We start from the raw sequence: 6,159 nt of genomic DNA on the forward strand, positions 1-6,159 counted from the left end.
TTTTTTATTTTATTTTATTTTTAAACTTTACAATATTGTATTAGTTTTGCCAAATATCAAAATGAATCCGCCACAGGTATACATGTGTTCCCCATTCTGAACCTTCCTCCCTCCTCCCTCCCCATACCATCCCTCTGGGTCATCCCAGTGCACCAGCCCCAAGCATCCAGTATCGTGCATCGAACCTGGACTGGCGACTCATTTCATACATGATATTATACATGTTTCAATGCTATTCTCCCAAATCTCCCCACCCTCTCCCTCTCCCACAGAGTCCATAAGGCTGATCTATACATCAGTGTCTCTTTTGCTGTCTCGTACACAGGGTTATTGTTACCATCTTTCTAAATTCCATATATATGCGTTAGTATACTGTATTGGTGTTTTTCTTTCTGGCTTACTTCACAAAAATATGGAACACTTCACGAATTTGTGTGTCATCCTTGTGCAGGGGCCATGCTAATCTTCTCTGTATCGTTCCAATTTTAGTATATGTGCTGCCAAAGCGAGCACTAATTTTATTATTGTTACATTGGTGGTCCCCCAATGAACCACATCTCTCAGAACTTCTGCCCTTGTGTTGTTCCTTCCCATCCTTAGTCTGAGTTTGGTCCAATGACTTGCTTTGGTAAATGAGATATTAGCAAGTTTGAAGCAAACAGAAGCTTGACAAGTGTTTGCCATCTTAGAATTCTTCTTCTTAGAACACAGACCAACCACCCTGCTGGAGAAAGAATGTACAGAGAGCTCCTGGAATATGTGAGACCATGCTAAGCATTGTGAGTAAAGCCAGCTTGGTCTTAAAAGCCCCATTCAAGACATCAGCTCAAGCCACTGGCAAGAGAGATCCCAGGAGAGACCAGCAGACCCATCTAGCCGATTCCAGCCTAGGCTGCCGAATTGAAAAGTTGTTGTTTTAAGCCACTGGCTTTAGTAGTGTTAGTTGCTCAGTGGTGTCTGAGTCTTTACGACCCGATGGACTGTGGCCCGCCAGGCTCCTCTGTCCATGGGATTCTCCAGGCAAGAATACTGGAGTGGATTGCCATTCCCTTCTCCAGAGGATCTTTCCGACCCAGGGATCAAACCTGGGTCTCCTGCATTGCAGACAGATTCTTTAACATCTGAGCTACAAGGAATATCCCACTGGCTTTAGGATGGTCTATTACACAATAGCAGATAACCACAATAGTCAGAATCTCATTTCTTATTCGTCAATATGCACATTCTAGTCTTAAATGCCTTGAGTTAGCATTAACAGTAAAATATATCAATAGAATACTCTTCCCAATTAGAGTGAGGAAGTTTTATTTCTAGACATTTCTGGGAAACAGATTTTAGAAACTGACTTTTGCATTTAGAATTTTTTTTCTATGTAGATGATGTCTTTAAGATGAATAAAGTTTATCTCTACTTATTTTTTTCTTGGCTTTTTACCCCTGGGTAAGCATCTAGGGAAATGAAAAATTTGATCTCATGAATTTTATGCCCTGTTTTTTGCTCTTGCCAAAATGCTCTACTACTTCATTCCAAGTTAAAAAAAAAAAAAGTTCTTGTAAATATGCTATCTGCCACGGCATCAAGAGGAATGCCAGAAAGGACAATTCTATAAAAATAGATTTCTTCATTCTGTATCTATGTGATTCCACACAGTCAGAGACTCCGTTAGTAGCTATCTTGCAAGTCATAGTTTTCCTCTGAAAATAGGCTTTTTACCGTTTGTGAGACTTTGGCCTCTTTTTTTCCCTCAACTTGGGTTGGTGTGTTATGTTTCCTTCTTTCCTTCTTCATGTACCTTTCATAGGTTGGTCTCTGAAGGAAGTATTTCTCCCTTATCTCTCAGTTAGGAAAAGTGTAGTTTGCCTTGAAAAAGAGTTTCTTTCATAAGTTCATCAAACACTGGAAAATTCAAGAACATGGTAAGCAAAAAGTATTTTAAAACTGAAAGAAAAAGCAGCAAAAACTAGTTTTTCAGTTGTTGAGATGCTTTTAGAATGGTCATGCCTCGTTTAAATCACTGCTAATCAAAGTGTGGTCTGTGGACCCTGGCAGTCCCTACACTGTCATTGCAAAGAGAAAAATACAAAAACTGAGTGCTTATAAATATTTTTAGCAATTTGATATTGCCATGACATCTAACCATGTGATCGTTTTTCTCATAACCCAGTTTTAGTTTATATTACAAAATGCTGGTTAACAGTCGATTGGAATTTTTTAAAACGGTCTTTCTTCACTGCTTAAAAAGCACTAGTGTAAATATTGGGGGCAGGAGGAGAAGGGGACGACAGGGGATGAGATGGCTGGACGTGAGTCTGAGTGAACTCCGGGAGTTGGTGATGGACAGGGAGGCCTGGCGTGCTGCGATTCATGGGGTCGCAAAGAGTCGGACACGACTGAGCGACTGAACTGAACTGAACTGATCTCTCCAAATTATCTTCCAGCCTCAGGCCTAGAAAAGTGTGGAACCCAGGGTGGGTAGGTAAAAAACATTTGTTGATTGATTGCTAATGACCTGATAGGCAGTTTCTAGTCCCATGATGCTCTAATAGTAAGTTAAATCTTTACCATTCACTAAACAATACATACAGCAAACATAAAAAAAGTCAGAGTTTCACCAAGTTTTCTTTTTTTTAAGGGCATGAAATAACCTGCCTAATTCTCTTGGCTTGGTATGAGTAATTAATTATACCCACATTTAGAGAACTCAAAAGAAATGACACATATGCTAAATAAAGGTAAAATTAGCTTTCACTTACTCCATAATAGCACCGACTGATTCAGCTGTCTTTGAGCAAAGAGAGATGGTGTAAGGTGTTGAGCTCAACGTAAGGACAAAACCCATGACTCATTCCTTAGGAAGAATAAATGCATCATTGGGTTATATCAGGTGAAAGCCACTCCTTAACACTTAGTACAGGAAATCAGACTCTTTGAAGTTATGTGTCTTCAAAATCGCTTTCTATCCTAGAACACCTTTATTAACTCAGATTCCAGATTAAGAAGGCTGAATGTACACTAAATACTACGGAGCTTATCTGTAGATCTCTTCCTGCCCCCACAGCACCTCAGCTTCAGGCAGTCTTGCTGTGGGTTTTGCTCTGATCTCTGCCCTAGTCCCATTAATTGGGTGATGGCCTCCTTCCTGTAGGGCTTCCCTATTGGCTCAGTGGTAAAAGAATCCTCCTTTTGCAGGAGACGTGGGTTCCATCCCTGGGTTGGGAAGATCATCCAGAGAAGGAAATGGTAACCCACTGCAGTATTCTGGCCTGGGAAATCCCACAGACAAAGGAGCCTGGTGGACTACAGTCCATGGAGTCACAAAAGGGTCTGACACGATTTAGCAATTAAACCACCACCACCACCACCACCTCCTTCCTATGTGATTGTAAGCAAGCCAGTTAGTCTTTCTATGCTTCAGATCACTCATTGGGGGAAAAAAATACAACGTTTTTAATGAGGACAAGGACACCGTGAAGAGTAATTGACATAAGGTGTGAATATGTCTGTGCCAGCGCTGGATGGGCCCCAGCTGGGGTTCACCATCCTTCTCCCTTCACCTTGCCCTTGCTCCCCTGACCAAGCTTTCACCAGGTAGGGCAGTGAAGTAGTTAAGCCCACAGACTTCAGAGTCCTAGACTTGGGTTTAAATCTCAGCTCCCCCATCTGCTAGCTTCTGTGACTCCCTGACTTTGGGCAAGTTATTGAAGCTCTTTAAGTCTTGATCCCTTCATCTGAAAATTTTTACCCCTGGCAAGAGATTTGTGATTGTGGAATGAAGACCTTCTTAAGAGTTGATAGCAATGCTAGCACATTGCACGCCTCCGGTTAGGCCAGCTATTGTTCTTTTCCACCCAGTTCCAGCAACAAGCTTTGACCCATTGTGTCTTCATTTCTGGCCCGGGGCCTGCCTAGGATCCCGATTACTCAGAATCTGGAAGCTTTCTTTGCTCCTGCCTTTAAACACCAGCTCTTAATGACTGACTTTCTGTTTCTACCTGCTGACCCCCTCTGCTGCTGCACTTTCAGTATCCTAGAAGGCTGCCAGGTATCCTGTGGAAGCTCTCATTGCCTTAGGATCCCCCGGTCAGCTCTTCTGCCTTGCCCACCACCTACTTTGTGCTCCTAGACCCTCCAGGACACTGCCCTCACCCCCAGGCTTCTCCACTTTCTGTTGGGAGTTCCTGGATCCCTGCCTCTCCTTGAGCCCAACCTGCCCAGGGATTGAGCCAGAGGGGCCTAAGCCCCGGTTCTGCCAGCACTTGCTGTGGAACAAGTCAGGGCATGGATCCCATCCTGAGACTGGTACATCACCAGGGGGTCAGAATGCCAGCACCAGACTGAAGGCAGATGTTACCAGCACTGTTTTGTCTAAAAACCATGTTCGATTATGGCTCTTCTGAGAGCTTCTGCTGACATTTCTCTTTGCAATGAAATCCTTTAAATTTTCCCATATACATTTTTCCTTGTACTTTTGTTTAAGTTTCCTTCTGCTGCCCCATCCCACTTTCTGGGGGAACTGAGAATCCCATACCTGCATAAAAGTCATCGAAGTGGGGTCAGTGACCTAAGCTTCCATTGAGCTGCACCTCTGGGGAAACGAGGATGGTGGTTCCGTACAGCATGAGGTCTCTCATTCAACTCAAAATTCTAGAGTGCATGTGTGTGCATGAGCGCTTGTGCACAGAGGGCGTGCACACACATACATAGAGTATTAGTTAATTTAAAACACACATAGAACCACACAAAGATAGAGTCACAACCCCTTAGCAATCACTTTCAGGCCCCTCAGGCACATTCCAGCCCCATTTTGGGGATGAGTGATGAGTTGAGGTATGGGGTGGGGTAGCTCTGCTTTCGGAGAAGGCAATGGCAACCCACTCCAGTACTCTTGCCTGGCAAATCCCAGCCTGGCAGACTGCAGTCCATGGGGCCGCTAGGAGTTGGGCACGACTGAGTGACTTCACTTTCACTTTTCACTTTCTTGCATTGGAGAAGGAAATGGCAACCCACTCCAGCGTTCTTGCCTGGAAAATCCTAGGGACGGGGGAGCCTGGTGGGCTGCTGTCTATGGGGTCACACAGAGTCGGACACGACTAAAGCGACTTAGCAGCACCAGCAGCAGCAGCTCTGCTTTCAGTAAAATCATGGTTGTTCTACCAGGCAGTAGCCCTGATGCAAAAATAGGATTTTTTTTTACCCGCCCAATGGCCTCCCTTATAAGCTAGTATCTACATGCCTTAGATTCCTGAGTAAGAGAAGAAGCTTGTCAACACAGACTCCAAATCTCATTAGAGAAAAGCGCATCAGAAGCTTTGGTTTCAGGTCTGAGAAGCTCATGGATCCTCAGATAATCTGAGAAAATTGATTCGTTCATTCAAAAATACTCAGTGAGAACCTGCTGTGTGCTAGGATCTGGACTTCTCGTTGGAGCTGCAAAGAGATTGAGGCAGATACCACTTCTGATTTAATGTGACCATATGGCTCATGGTCTAACATTCAGTCTCACTGACGTTCCTATAACCCAGCACTGCCTAGGAGGTCAATCAAAACATCTTCACTTGAGGCTCCTGCCACACTCGAAACCTGACACTTTTAAGACACAGTTCAATCCCTGGGTTGGGAAGATCCCCTGGAGGAGAAAATGGCAACACACTCCAGTATTCTTGCCTGGGAAATCCCTTGGACAGAGAGCTTGGTGGGCTACAGTTCATGGGGTCACAAAAGAGTCGGACACGACTTAGTGACTAAGCAACAACACGTTGCATTACCAAACAAGGGTTCCAAAAGTCAATCTGTTATCACCACAAGCAAAATTAAACTTGAAGTCCACTCTTGCTCCCATGCAAAACTGTGAGAGAATTTCCATAGCAAGGAAGTCTTCTAGGCCATCTTCCCTAAGGATTGAACTCCGCTTTTTGGTTTCTCTTAAACAGTTTCGGTTCAATTAAACATTAAGTGAAACCAGTCCCCACTTTGCTAATGATTTCGACTGTGTGCACGTGTCTACTGCACTTTTACCCCTGCGAGTTTAACAACTCGGTAATAAAATGTAAGGACTGAGAGTTCAGCGGGTTAGCATTCAGGATCCTCAGTTCATTAAAAAAAAATAAAGTTCTTACATGGATACTCCAAAGCCTCAGTGGAATGCTTAAGGCAGATTCA

The 6,159-nt window shown here is 43.8% G+C and overlaps 1 non-coding gene across 1 annotated transcript; it reads right to left on the reverse strand.

Moving 5' to 3' along the window:
• Positions 1-406: 406 nt before the first annotated feature.
• LOC133237883 (U6 spliceosomal RNA) lies at positions 407-513 on the reverse strand. The gene has a single exon (XR_009733393.1). It is a non-coding gene; the product is annotated as a U6 spliceosomal RNA (small nuclear RNA).
• Positions 514-6,159: the final 5,646 nt, after the last annotated feature.

This window comes from Bos javanicus, chromosome 24, assembly GCF_032452875.1.
Source record: "Bos javanicus breed banteng chromosome 24, ARS-OSU_banteng_1.0, whole genome shotgun sequence".
Lineage (NCBI taxonomy): Eukaryota > Metazoa > Chordata > Mammalia > Artiodactyla > Bovidae > Bos > Bos javanicus.